This window comes from Halyomorpha halys, unplaced genomic scaffold (genome assembly GCF_000696795.3).
Source record: "Halyomorpha halys isolate HHAL.00 unplaced genomic scaffold, Hhal_1.1 Scaffold269.1, whole genome shotgun sequence".
Lineage (NCBI taxonomy): Eukaryota > Metazoa > Arthropoda > Insecta > Hemiptera > Pentatomidae > Halyomorpha > Halyomorpha halys.
Window position 1 is genome coordinate 889,018 of NW_027112099.1, and position 15,458 is coordinate 904,475.

The 15,458-nt window shown below is 29.0% G+C and overlaps 1 protein-coding gene across 4 annotated transcripts in view; it reads left to right on the forward strand.

Annotated features, from left to right (window-relative positions):
* The window catches only part of rols (rolling pebbles), a 418,725-nt gene that overhangs the window by 121,762 nt on the left and 281,505 nt on the right, over positions 1–15,458 (forward strand). Inside the window, exon 1 of one of the 4 annotated variants that reach the window (XM_067050118.1) lies at positions 13,665–13,752. The exons of the other annotated variants lie outside the window; for them this stretch is intronic. The gene's annotated coding sequence lies outside the window, so the exon portion shown is untranslated. Of the gene's footprint in view, positions 1–13,664; positions 13,753–15,458 lie in introns of those variants that run through there. 4 annotated transcript variants of the gene reach the window in all.

The window sequence follows — 15,458 nt, forward strand, 5'->3', positions numbered from 1 at the left end:
TTAAGATTCTTCCAGTTAAAGGATTATTAAATTTATGTTATCTATAAAACTTTATGAATAGATTGGTTAGAAATTCAAAAGAACTTAAAAAAAAATAAGGTATATTAAATGGTAGAGTTATAGCCAGTCTAAACATTAGTTCATAGTATCACGAGAGGTCCTGTAAATAATAACTAATAAATACCAACATATAATCCTGGTTGCTACATACAAGGATTATTGGAGTTTTATTTTTTGAATTATTCAGATAGAATGTTGAATATTAAATATAATTGTTTAAGAGAACGGAGTAGCTCAGTAACTCCCGGGTCTGGGTTCGAATCCGGCTGTAACTGATAACTATTCCGTTACTTTAGCCGTGAGCCGGTACACACGAATGTTCAGGAGCACTCTTGTCGGCCCTCACACCCTAGTCAGTCCTAGTAAATCCCATCCTCTATAGAGTGGGCACCGTCAATTAGGAGAAAAACCTGGTGCAGTAGAGCGTGGTCATGAACAAATAACCTCCTTTCACAACCATTGTTCTAGGAACAATATTTCATTACAAAGTACTAAGCCCCTGACCCGCCATGAGTTGTCGAAATTTTCATTTTTGTACAATAAAAAATTTTTTTTTCAAAATCATATGAAAATCAAAAATTACAGAGATTAAAATGTAATCGAGGAAGAAAGTAACACAAACGATTTTTTTAAAGTATATAAAATATTTTTCATTTTTATCTATGTAAAACTGATGGTTCTATTAACTGTAGTGGAGAAGCAATATTTATCTAAATAAATTTAATCATGCAGTCTTAATTGTATTTCCATGTTAAACAATCTATCTTGTTTTTTTATATATGTGTTAGTATATTCCTTCAATAATAATTTGTTATGAAATAGTTCGTATAATGTGATGGATGCTAGATAGTTTTAATTTCCAAACACGTTTGTAGCCGTTCTGATTAACTGCTAAGTCTACTCTCAGAGATAATAGAGGCAGTCCCAATTATTTTTAAAAGAAAACTTTGCAGCAAAATATGGAAGTCATTTTTCATATATATATGTATATATTATAACGAACGCAGAGGGGAAAATAATCCAGCCTTAATTGCGAAAATAACGATCTGAATGATTTCTCCTTTTTAAGTGCTAATTCACTGCAGAGCTCCAATTATTACTTACAGAAGCAAATAACCACCGCAACCTGATTAATGTATGCGAGATAAGCAGAAAAAAAGGAGGCAATAATTACCGTAAAATAAAAATAAAAAAAAAAAAAAGCATGGAAAAGATAAAATGCGAACACACAAAAAATAAAGATATATATAGAGTACAAAGAGTGGCCGGTGCAGATTAGAGACGGCTGTAGTGACTTAATGCTTCATTATAACAGATAGAGGCAGTCCAACTGGTTCCGTCACCTACTTTATCCAGCTAAATCTCAGCTTTATTAAAGATACGTCTTATTAAGTGTCATCGGCTCGGCGTATACTGATATCATTATATATATCTTCTGGTATTTGTCTAACACGAGATTATTATAATATCATTTCTATTCTGGAAATCAAGCAATAGTACGTCACCGAGCTTCTACACAAATAAGTGAGTATTTAAAAATATACTGATCTTTGCTAACTAAAAATTGATGAGGATTGATGACTGATGACTGTATGGCTTTATGATGTATATTAACACTAAAACTTACTTTTTATATAATATTTACACTTTCTTGAGACTGGTTATTCATGCTTAAATAAATAAATTTTAGTCTCAAAACATTTTATAATTCCTTATAAGTCCGACGTATCGGCCAATTCGGTCATCCTCAAGGACAATCTTAATGCAATTTTAGAACTACATCAATTAAAAAAAAAATTATGGAGGCTATTCTGCTCAGGTCATTAATTTCAGTCCAAAATTACCCTATTTTGTCGATTCTTCACATTAAATTAAATTAAAATCAAATTAAAACTTCTAATCAAAGTCAACCTTCTCTATTATAATTTGTAATAATAATATTTAGTAACTTATTCACAACAATATAATTTATCAAGAAAAGTATTCTTGTGATTTAGTTTAGATTCAGTGTTACTATTTTATTTATTTTATTGTTGTGGTTTTTGAAATACGAGGCCACTAACTATACGGCATCGTCTGCTTGCTTGTATTGTTACTCAGCTCTTTGCAGTCCTGAGTTTTTGGATCTGGGTTGTTATGTACTCAGGTTAAAATTTTAAGCTTAAAAAGTTATGATATCACCATGAAACTAAAATAAAATATTGCTTATTATTTTTACGAGTACACGCTTGATACACTAGCTGTGAATCACTATTTTGTCATGAATCATTCATTGATAACAATATTTAGTATTATATTCACAATTATATAATTTATCAAGAAAAATATTGTTGTTATGAATTATAATAGAGATGGTTGACCTTCATTAAAGTTTTTAATTTAATGTGAAGAATTGACAAAATAGGGTAATTGTGGACTGAAATTAATGATCTGGGCAGATTAGCCTGTATAAAGTTTTTTTAATTGATGTGGTTTTAAAATTTTATTAAGATTGTCTTCGAGGATGGCCGAATTGTCCGAAACGTCGGACTTACAAAGTAATATAAATTGTTTTGAGACTAAAATTGGATAAAATTTACTTATTTAAACTCTAAAACTTACTTTTAATTAAAACAGAAATCTATTTGGATGATCAAATCCTCTCCTATTTCTATGTTCTTTAAATTAATCTAGGAGACCGATAAAGAGGCGTACTTATATATTCATGAAGGTTAGCTCACACCGCCCTTTCTACTGTATCATTGGTTTACATTTACGACGCGTCAAGCGTACCATCATGAATCATTAATAACATCTTGACAATGGCACACTCCCTACGCTAGGGCTGCCTCCAGATGACATTACGCCTACTGCTCTAAGTCTTCATTCCAAATTAAAATGCTGTGGGAGTCCTATGGCGCCTTCCTAGTCCTTTCGGCCAAGAGGATGCAGCGTACTGTGCAGTACTGTTAGTCTTGCGGCAACAATATCCTCAACGGGTAGGGAAAAGAATTTCTTTGAAGAAAATTGCTTTTTGTTAGACTTTGAAGGTCGGTTGTCATATAGTAACGTATATTCAATTATGAGATATATTTTATTTTTAAATATAATACGTGATCAACTGACCGCAAGACCTGTTCTCGGTTTCGTCATTACTTGTAATCATAGGAGACTATTATGTAACATAAGAGTTTTCCGTATTCTTTAGCTCTAAAAAAATCAATAAGACCTTGGCAATGTATAAAGTACTTAAGCTATAAGTATGAATTATTCTAATCACATTTATAAGGCATTTCAAGGCAGCACCTTACCTGCGAATTTTATTTTCTTGGTAAACTCACGAAATAGATCTTAGCCATCATGTTCGGCTGAGGTAGATAAAGGTGTAAAACATTAATAAATCACGACATTCATCTCAGAATATTTTATAGATAGTGTCGATTATCATCCTATATGATTATGATTAAACATAATAACGGAATTTCGGAATAATAATGGGAGGGTAAAGGAATTTTAATTCCATCAGAAATAAGCAAGCCCGTCCAAAAGAAAATCAAAGATAGTTGCAATCTTTGTGGAACAGAAGGAGTAAACTAAAAATTATCAGAAAGACTTTCGGAGCTCTGACGTACCTCCAATCGTAAATGTCATAGAGAGAAGGTTATTCTGGCTAGGATTAGAATAATTCACAGGAGGCTCGTTCACTCCTATCTTAGCTCAAAACAAACGTCTCCGAATGTTGATGTTTTACTTCATTCTTCTGTAATGACGTGCGCTTATGATTATTCCATCATAATAATGTTAAGCTAATCCAGTGTTACGATATTTATAGATGGCACATAATGTAGTATAAGTCAGAAAATTGCCTAAATTTGTTTTGTTTTACACGCTTCAAAACAAATTGAAATTCTGGCGTATCCTTCGTATTCGTACTGCTCTCCTAAGATAATTCGTTTAATCTACTCCGATAATCTACTGTTTTGGTATATAAGCCTTGTACTTTTAAAAATGTTATTAACACTTATTTAACCTATTTACTGTCTTATGTTACTTTTATCACCCTTCCTAGATATGTTGCATTATTAAAAACTGCTAATATTGAACACCGCAGACCACACACCTCAAGCTAGGGACAGGTGTTACGAGAGACCGACTGTAAGACTGCATGAGTCAGCTGTTGCCAAAGATGCAAATACGGCGCCACTCTCTATACGGCATCGTCTGCTTGCTTGTATCGTTACTCAGCTCTTTGCAGTCCTGAGTTTTCGGATCTGGGCTCGTTAGGGGTAACAAATGAAGCTTAAAAAGTTATGATATCGCAATGAAACTAAAATAAAAATCCCTATTATTTACGAGTACACACTGAATACACTAGCTGTGAATCATTATTTTATCATAACTCATTCATAGAAAAATAAAGTACCTACTTGATTGGAGCAATGCTTGTACTTTGTCCTTAATATTGGTTTTTATTTAAGTACTATTAATATATCGTTATTGAAATATTAATTTAAAACGTTGAAAAAAAGGTGTTTCACTTTTTGGTGAAAATATTATTTACTTATGAAGGGAATATGGTCCGGGTGCGGTCAAAAAAACTCAAATAGTAGAATTATACTATTTTATTGAGCCAACGTTTCGCCCCACGTTCCAGGGCTTCATTATTTATTTATTTTTTTTATTTCCATTAAATGAGACAGGAAAGTTAATTTGTAAGATTTAAGTGTGGTAAAATTTATTATGCTTAAATTTCATGGATTCACAACTTAATCTTGATCTGTTATTTAGCGTAAGAGTAATAAACGGCTAGGAAAACTGAAATCAATGCCTTTGGGAATCGTACGTTGGTGTACTTTTCTAGATAAGAATTGACAAAATAAAAAACTAGATTTTTGTAAAAATTTGTTTAAGCTATTAAAAATACTAAAGAAAAATAAATAAACACGACTTTTTTTATAAGATATTATAATTTTAATAGGCTCTTGATGGTTTAATTATTCGTAATCTTAATCCATACAGAGGTACTGCAATTAACATCTTTCTAGTTGTTTTTTTTGCATTTCCGTCTATTTATCTCTTTCTCCTCATTTACACAGTTTTTTGTCTTAACGTTGTCTATTGCGTTAAAGTAATGCTATTAAATGTACAACTCTATCAACTTACGCAATTTTTTTCTGTTCGTTTTACTTATTTGGACTTTTTTTTTGTTCATACCTTCTTTAATCATTGAAACAAATACAATGTTTATATACAATATAAATGCATATATCCTAGCAATAAATTTTTATCCTTGTATTACCCAAAGCCATTTTATGGAGTTAAGGAGGGTCCACTGTGGGCGAGGTTAGCAATTTAGTGTATAGCACAGTTTTGTTTATTATTTTTTATTAATCATTATCATTAGTTTATTCTTAATTGTGTACAATAATTCATACAGTATAGTGAGCGATTAGATTAAACATACCTTCTTCTAAGCTATTCAGGTGTTCCTATACGTTTCTTTCAGAACAACAAAACCATAAGGTAATCTAAGATTTTAAAATTTAGCATTGTGTTGAAACCTTTAAAATACTAATATAATTGGCTTAAATTGATTGTTGAATAGAACCTTACAAACCATTTTTTTTTTTAAGTATTTATAACTGCTAGATGTAAGGAGCTGAGGACAGTGAAGAGCAAGCAAACAAGATAATTTTGAGTTATTATTCCCCGTTAGAACTGATAGGCTCCAGCGCTATAATTGCACCGATGTAGGTAATATCATGCTTTTTATCAGCCGGCAATTCAGGTGAATACTTCGTCAGGTACCTTCAATACAGTGCGAACTAATGATTAACTGCTGATTACATGGAGGTAGCAGATATGGAAACCGTTGCTTCACGGATATTATGCAGCAATCAGCGGGTCACATGATCCTTGCAAGTACCCTATCAGGAACTATATAAGGCTATGCATGTAATATTAAGTTTGCATAGAACCTATGATTGCACAGGCCAATAATGGTTCCACTACCCAGGTATTTGATTTCAAATGAATAATTTCGCACTATTTTTCCTGGATTGGAAGGCATTAAAGTTTTTTTGTAAAATACACAGTGTTCAAGAATTGATTGACACCACAATTATGCAGAAATCATTACTTGAGTAATATAATTTACATGTTTCATTTGTACTATAATGACACAAATATAATATTGAAATCTACACTACACTAATCCAATACTATGAAGTAACTGTAAAACACAATTATAATTGAAATTCTCATTTACAATAAAAGACAGAGTAAAAGTCCTGAAATAAATCGATACTCAAACAGGCGATTATAAAATTGATTTTATTTATTTATTGACATTTACAACTTTATCTACATAAAAATATATGTTTTAACTTTGATGTGAGATCATAATGGTGTGCTATAGGCATATAGAGAAACTACCCATTGGTAGCACTCTAATAATATTTCTACAAGAATGGAATAAGTATATATTTATAAACAAAAATATGTTTATTTTCAGCATCTTCGAAAACTTATAAATAAACCGTAATGTGTTAATAAATCTATATGCCAGCGAACAATCTTAAACTGGTTAACATTTTCATATTTTGAAGCCATTTTAGAACTGATTGTTTCCATTGTTGTGTGAATTATATTTGATTAACTTGTAAGATTTTGAAATCCAGCGCCTTAGTTAGAAAATAAACATTTTTTTCCAAATAATTAATAATATGGATAATTATTTATATGAAAAATTTTAAAATTAAATAGGAACATGAGCAAATGGAATGTTAGTTCATGTTTTCAAGTTCTTTAAATGTAACACGTGAGTGTAATATTAAATCTAGGACTATGTTCTATAAAAAGTTATATATATATATATAATAATTTTTTTTTCAACATCCCAATCAGTATGTCCGTGTGAATATGGGCATATTATATAAAATATATAAATATAATATAAATAAATATAATATAAAATATATATAAATAAAAATTATTTTTTAGTAAGGCACCTTTCTGAATTTCAAAAAAACATTTTTTTTAAATCTTCCAATCTTCCTGAAATTTCTTTCATATAATTTTTTGAATGAAAAATGTAATTACTTTTAAATAATATCTACATTATCTCATGCTTTCTGAGAGTCGGTAGCTATTCATTCAACTTTACTTGAACTACATAAATATTTACCATGTATCAAACAAACGTTATATATTTATTTATATTGGATAATCATCCTGTAAAATCAGATAAACCTTATTAATACAGGATCTGTTTTTGTACCTGGCTCTGGCTGTGGACTATTTATACTCACGACTGAGGCTGAAATATCTTTCATTGGACTGTTTGTTGATAATAAGCTGTCTTTATCTTGCTCGAGCTCTGTCGATATCTTACTGCTTCAAAGCTTTCGTATTCTCATTAGTTACCTTACGTTGCTCCAATATCGGGCCTGTTTATATAAAAGCTAGTTAGGTGAATAACATACGGGATTGTTTAATGGGACTGGTTAAACTAATGTTTGCAATCGAATAGACTAGATTATGGACCATAACTTTGTTTGGAGAATATCCAGTTCGATCCCAGTGATGCAAGACTATATGTAAAGGAAAATCATATGGGGAAATTAGTTCACGTATACATAAATATTATTAGGAAAATTAACGTTAGCCTTGAATTTAGATCCATAAGAATAACGTAGATGTCCAAAACAATATATAGTGAAGCTTATAATTTCTACCCGTAATACCTAATTTGACCGATAAAAAAAAATTAATTCTTGTAATTTAGATAAAGAATAGAAAAATTATATGAAAAGTGAAAGAATTATTATATTGTTTTTCATAAAAAGAGTTATAAAAAAAATACAAATTTCCTTGTATTTATATATGCTCACGGTAATCCATGAGATTCTTGTATCATTAATCATGTTTTATCCGAATATGAAAACACTTTTCATATATGTATGTATATATATATATTACCTGATATAAAAAAAAAAAGTTTATTGAAAACCGGTGTTCCCTTGCCCATATATATTACCCATGCCCTTACAATCCTTTTTAGTTAAAAACATTAAATTAATCCCAAATATGGCCTTCCTACTTTTCATATAAAAGAACAATTTGGATACTGTAAAAATTTAATGTGGTATTTCCTTTCCTAATCTAGCTTAATTCCATATCACATCAAGCTATTATTTTCTTAGACCTAATATTTTGGAATACATCGCTTCGTAGGAGGCGCAGAGAGCATTTTCGTTGCACACTTAGCTATTAAGGATATCGTCCAGATGAATAAACTATTCAAAAGTGTGGAGTTTGCAACGATAACCATAAGCCTTCTGCGGCTTTCGATGTTCTATCCGTTATTTGGCATAATTTCAGAAAGTTAAAATATTAAATCGTTATTTTAAATCACAATTCGTATATGCTCACTTGAATGTAAAATAAATAAACGTGTAAGCCATATCATTAATGTATGTATATGATGAATAAAAGTGTTGGCACATCAGAAATAATATTTACAATACCTGAAAATAATGTAAAGAAGTGTTCTAAAAATGTAATGATTTATTGGTCCAAGATCGTAATATGAGGTTCGTATCTGGTGATAAATAATTTTGTATTTTTTTTCTTTTTTACCTATAACGATCTGGCTGGACCATTAAAATTGACGATGAGATATCTTGAGCGATAATGACTTGGTATACTTCAGCTGGTCAACTTGATCCCGCTTTGTAATAGAAGAGAATCGTTACTGACAATATTCTTATTTTATTAAATAGTACAATTTAAATAATTTTGCCAATAACACTTAAAAATTATTATACAGTTTCTTACGAAATAAATATATTTTAAAAATAAAATTGACACATTTATTGTGCATTATTTACCTCCTGAAATGACAAAAATTCAATAAATATATATTTTATAATTTAACTAAAACTAAACTGGGCATAACTTACCTCAACATGTCTTCTACTTATGTTTTCGTGAACAGATTATATATTTTGATAGGATGTTTTCGTTATAAAACAGTATAATAATCGTAATATTTTTAAGAATATTTACTAAAAAAAACGCCTCTTTGAAAAATAAAAACATTTACATTCAGTATTATTTCTTAATTTTTGGAATTATACGTTTTTATCTTTGCTTTTTACGATTTCTGAGATTCTTGGTACTTTTAACGTTCTAGCTCGTTAAGTTCTAGTGGTACTAAGGATTATTGAGGTGGTTGCTTCTTAATGTTTTTAATACTTATGTTTGTTTTTTATCAATTTGACTAGACTTTAGTCGAATTTATGATAAATGTTTTTAGAAGATTATGCGTCTAAAATATTTTGGCTTTGTTTGTCGCGCATAGGAATCAAACTCTGTCAATAAATTCGAGATCTAAAATTGATGTCGTTAATTAGTGAATTTGGAGCTAATCCAAGTATTTTGATCAGTTAAAAAGAGATATAGAGATTCTAAATAGAAAAACAAATAATTCAAGTTTTTTTTTTCAGTTCAAATATATCGAGAACTTTTATAGACTTTTTATCGTAGGAAGATAGTCCGGGTGGCATCTATAAAGGTATCAAAAATAGTAGAAGAACACTACTTATTATTAACATACTTATACTTATTATTAATATACTTATTGTAAGAATTGACAGAACATTAAAATAAATATACCGAAAAAATTCAAAAATATGTAAAAAAAAATTGTCTCTATACAATATATAAAAGAAATAATAATAATAATTTAACGAAGTATACATAAAGGTGAGCTGGAAACTAGTGACTGATAAATACAGTCTGTTAGGAGTTCACCTATATGTATACTTCCTTAAATTATTTTCGCATTTTCTATATATATTTAATTTAAATTCTGACAATGTTTGTACCTTGTTTTTATTCAGCCCTAATGAAGGACTGCAAAATTTGATAATTAACAATAACTAATTTCTTCTAATATTTTGATTCCTTTATGCCTTAATGTTTCTCAATACGATGAAAATCTTCAAGGAAAGGGTTTTCCCGAACCTGCCTGAACAGGATACACCGTGGGCAGGAGGCCAGCCTACGTGTGTCGCAGAATAGATTGTCTGGGAACTTGCTTCAGATTATCTGTCCTCATTAAATGTAACTAGAATCAGGATATCTGAATTTTGTCCTCATTTAATATAAATTATTTATAAAATTCAATTAGATTTTCTAATACAGCATGTACTATAAGAAAACTGACTTTCAGATTGTTGTCATTTTAGCAATATACCCGAATACACCATTATGTCATTCAGACTAGAGGTGGAAATCAGTTATCACATATTTATTTATTTTACATTAGCTATACACTTTTTTAACATATAATTTATAATGCTTACTCTTAAAAATAGTATTAAGCTTCATAATTAAATAAACTTATCTTTATTTAAGTAACTGTAGAAAGTTAGTCCGTGTGACGGTCAATAAAGGTATCAAAATGGTAAAAGAAAACTATTTATTGTTAACCAATGTTTCGTCCCACTTTGAAGGGCTAAATAAAAAACAATATAACATTGTAAGAATTGACAAAACATTAAAATAAGATTTCAGAGAAAATATGCAAACATGTAAAAAAAAAATATTTGTTTTGCTTATAAAATATATAAATAAAAAAATACTAATAATTTAAGAAAGAATACATAAGGGAGGACCAGAAACATTATTCTTTCTTAAATTATTATTATTATTTCTTTTATATATTTTATAAACAAAAATTTATTTTACATATTTTCGCATTTTTTCTGTAATTTTATTTTAATGTCTTGTCAATTCTTACAATATTTATATGTTGTTTTCCACTTGGCCCTGGCAAGGTGGGGCAGAACGTTGGTTAACAATAAATAGTTTTCTTTTACTATTTTAATACCTTTATTGACCACCACTCGGACTATCTTCCCTCATCTACTTCTTCCAATAAATAAACTTGGACTAATAATAATTCCAATAAACTTACCTTCGTTTCTTTTTTATTACTTATAGGTATATTTAACAATCCTTTATTTGAATGCCCAATTCAAAGGTAATAATTAGTAGTGATAAATTTGTATACTTTTACTATAAGAAGACAAAATGAAATGAAAACGAAACCAAAAAATCCATAATTATAATAAATAAAGTAATGTTTATTTCATTGTTATTATTTCTTAAATAATGTCATGATTTTTTTTAGAATAGCTTTTTTTTTTTTAATTTTTACTTGTTATGTAGCATTGCTTATGTTTACACTTAATTATAACTTTTTTATATCGTCTATTTATTCAGGTTATTTATTATTTTCATTAATCAATGTTAATTGTTTAGTAATATTTAATTAGTATATTACGTAATAAGGTGCTAACTTTTAAAAATTAAATAATATTAATAATTTGCCCACTTTTACACATTTATTGTATAAATGTTTGATTGAGAGAAGGCTGCTGTCAGACGGCCTAATCTATTTGTTGATTTTTGGGAAATTATTGTATTTGAAAAGGCATCAAGAAGGGCACTAATGTTTGTATTTTTGTATTGTAAGAGTTTAGTAAAGGAAAACAGTTTTTACCGATTCATAATACACAAATTCACCCCACAACTGGAATATACGATTAGGATAAAATAATATTAAAAATCTATGTAAACCATATTAAGAAATCACAGTAAAAAATATATACTAGCCATAATTTTAATAGATGGTCCGGATGGCGGTCAGTTAAGGTGCAATAGCTGATACTATTGATTAGTAAGAGACGTTTCGCCTCACTTTGCAGGGCTTCATCAGGGCTAAGACCTGAAGGAAAAGTGACCAAAGACACATGTGGACTTTTGACAATCTATCAAAATAAACAAACGGTGATTAACATCTTCCACACAATTCGAAAGAAAAATTAAAAACAGTTCTCACCTTCAAATCTTTCTTACTCTGGCATGACTGGGTTGACAAACTGTAAGGATAATCCCTCCTTTTGCACTAGTCAGATAGAGAACTGCAGAACGACAAACCGAATAAATAAACAACTATTTTATCTGCAATACTTATGATTTTAATTTAAAATTTTGAATAATTGAATGCATACAATATTTATCTTTCATTATATACATGCATACATATAGTACAAGAGCCGGGAAGAAAAAAAGGCAGTTATCTCACCCCAATTTGTGATTACTTTAATGAAAACTAGGTATAATTACTAGTCAAAATTTATGAGTCTACTAAGTATAGGTAGGGGGAATAAAAAATGGTGGCTGTTTAAAAACCTTAAAACAACACTAATTTTTCATTCGGAGCTCTATATCTTAAAAACTACCAACAACACTAGAAAATCTAAGAGAACATTATTTAAAGAAAAGTAAATTTGCTGAAATATTATCTCTAAAAGAGCTATTTACGTCCAACAGTTTTCGAGATATAGCTTTTTAAAAAGCAAAATTTCTTAAAAATCTACTATCTTCTTAAAGATTAGTAGTTAGTTAATTTATTTTGAGAATTCTATATCTCAGGAACTATGAGAGGTACAGATGTCTATTAGCACTCAAATTAAAGCTCGTTTAATGGACTATAAAGAAGTTTATGAACTTTACCTTTGTAGTACTTGCTAAAATAAATTGATTTATAGTTGTTCGGACAATAAGTATGATTTATGAAAAACTTCATTTCAGAAACCATTGGACGTACAGATGTATGCCAGCGCTCGAATTAAAGCTAGTTAAATTTACTACAAAATAGTCAATTATGTTTATCTTTGTAGGGGTAGTAGTTTTTATGATATTTGACAAATCAAACTCACAAAATGTTAATTTCTAGTTGTTCGTATAAAATGTTGGATTTTTGAAAAATATGTCTATAGATCCATAAGACGCACATATGTCTGCCAACACTCAAAATAAAAGAAATTTAAGTTACTATAAAGTAGTTTGACACTTATCTTCGTAGGAGTAGTAGTTTTTATGATATGAAATATATGAATATAAATTTGGCAAATGAAAATTTGTCCGAACAACTGTAAATCAATTTATTTTAGAAAATTTCATGTAAACTATTACTCCTACGAAGATAAACATCATAAACTACTTTCTAGCTCATTAAACTAGCTTTAATTTGAATGCTGATAGACATCTGTTCGTCAAATGGTTTTTGAGATATAAATTTTTCAAAATAAATTCACTAACTACTTATCTTTTAGTATGTCCCATACAACATTTTTATGAAATGTTGCATTTTAAAAAGCTATATCTCAAAAACTATTTTACGTAAATAACTCTATTAGAGCTCATATTTTAGCAAATTTACTCTTCTTTAAATGACGTATTCTTAGGTTTTTTTTGTGTTGTTCCTACTTTTTACGATATAGAGCTTCGAGTGAAAAATTAATGTTTTTTTAAGGTTTTGAAACAGCCGCCATTTTTTATTCCCCTTAACTATACTTGGTAGACTCATCAGATTAGACTAGTAATTATACATAGTTTTCATTAAAGTTATCAAAAATTGGGGTGAGATAACTAACTTTTTTCTCTTCTTGGGCTCTTGTACTAATACACTCACTTACAATAGTGACTAATAGTGTGTGAGTAAACGCTCGGGAGAGAGCGCTGCCCCCACTACCTGATAGGCAGTCAGTTGGCTGACAGTAGTGGTAGCGTCAGTAGTGCGACTTGGACTGTGTGTCATGTGTCATTTCCTCACTTTATCGGATCTCATTTATTCAGGTGATAATATTTTCATGAATTTTTTTAAATTATTTATTTTCATAATTTATATTTAATTACCTATTTATAATAAAATTTATCTTAATTAACTAATTTTACTAAGAACAGACATTTTTGACGAATCCTATATATGCCACCACTTGGACCATCATTTACTTATTGATATAAGATCTATAATTTTTTGGAAAAATATAAAATTGAATCATGTAATTATTAGTTTTATTGCATTTAAAAGCTACCAATGTCAAATGTTATCAGTTTGAATATGCCTGTAAAATTACTTTTATGTCACTTTTGAGACATAAAATGAGAACAATTTGTAATTAAACCTTTTATCAGTGGATAACTCTTTGAACCATATCCATCCTTATCAGACAGCCTTCTTTGATGAGGCTTATCAGCTTCGGCTCTGATCATTCCTATAATAAAAATTAAATTAATTTATTTTATTTTTTATTCTCCCGTCCTTTAGTAGTACCAAAATTGTGTATATTTCAGCAACAATACACTTATTTTTCCAATTGTTTTCTAATATAACATGGTATTCAAATTTTCTTTTACTTTTTCTATTCATATTTGATCGTTTTGAATATTCTTTCTATTTTAATTCTTGCCTCTGAAGATATTTTAATTATAATATCAGTTTCTGTTAAACAAAAATGTAATGTTCAAAATATTTATATCGATAAAATATGTAGTTTAAATACAAGATAAGCATGTAATTTCTTTCTCGTTGGATTACACGAGATAATTCAGGCAGTCACAGGGAGTAAGATAAGATGAATTGACTATGAATCAATGTTTGTTGTCTTATTTTTACATACCATTTGTATTTACCATATATAATCTATACCGTTTCAAATAATGCAATGCATGTTCTATAATATACAATACGAATCTAGCAAATTTTACAATGTGAATATGTTTAAAAATCATAATTATTTTTTAAGATAAGTTTTATCTCTCTTTTGTGCCTGTAAATATTAACAAATTTGTAAATCGCTATATACAATTTAATTATTAAGTAAATTTTTGAATGATATTTTTTATTAACGATGATATATTAATGAATGGGAATGAATCATAATTTCATTCACTACTCTTCTGGTAGTGGACCTTGGGGTGCTATTTAAAAAATCTGTTACAGCCTGTAATTGCAGCATTTGGGTTTCTTCTAATATGTGTGTGTGTGTGTCTGTGTAACATATATACCTCATATGTATAGTGTCCCACTTTCTACGATTTTTGAAATTTAGATTTGATTTTTGTTGGGTCATAACAGTGACATTTGACGGTATTCTTAATTTTCGAATTTACTACAGTTCTTCTAAGAGTTTTAACATTTTGTTTGTCTAGTTCTCCTTTTCCTTATGTTTTTCGTTAATTTTTTCTACATAATTATATTTTGTCCAGGTTATCATTTGTATTAGTTTTACATGAAGAAATAATCTAATTACATTATTTGCATCACTACTACTATTTGCCGACGAATGAATGATACTATCACTAACGAATGAAAAAGAAACTATTAAAATAGAAGGATTAGTTTCACTAGATCAAATATATTTAAATAATATCCCATATATTAGTTTGACACTTATCTTCGTAGGAGTAGTAGTTTTTATGATATTTGACAAATCAAACTCACAAAATGTTAATTTCTAGTTGTTCGTATAAAATGTTGGATTTTTGAAAAATATGTCTAT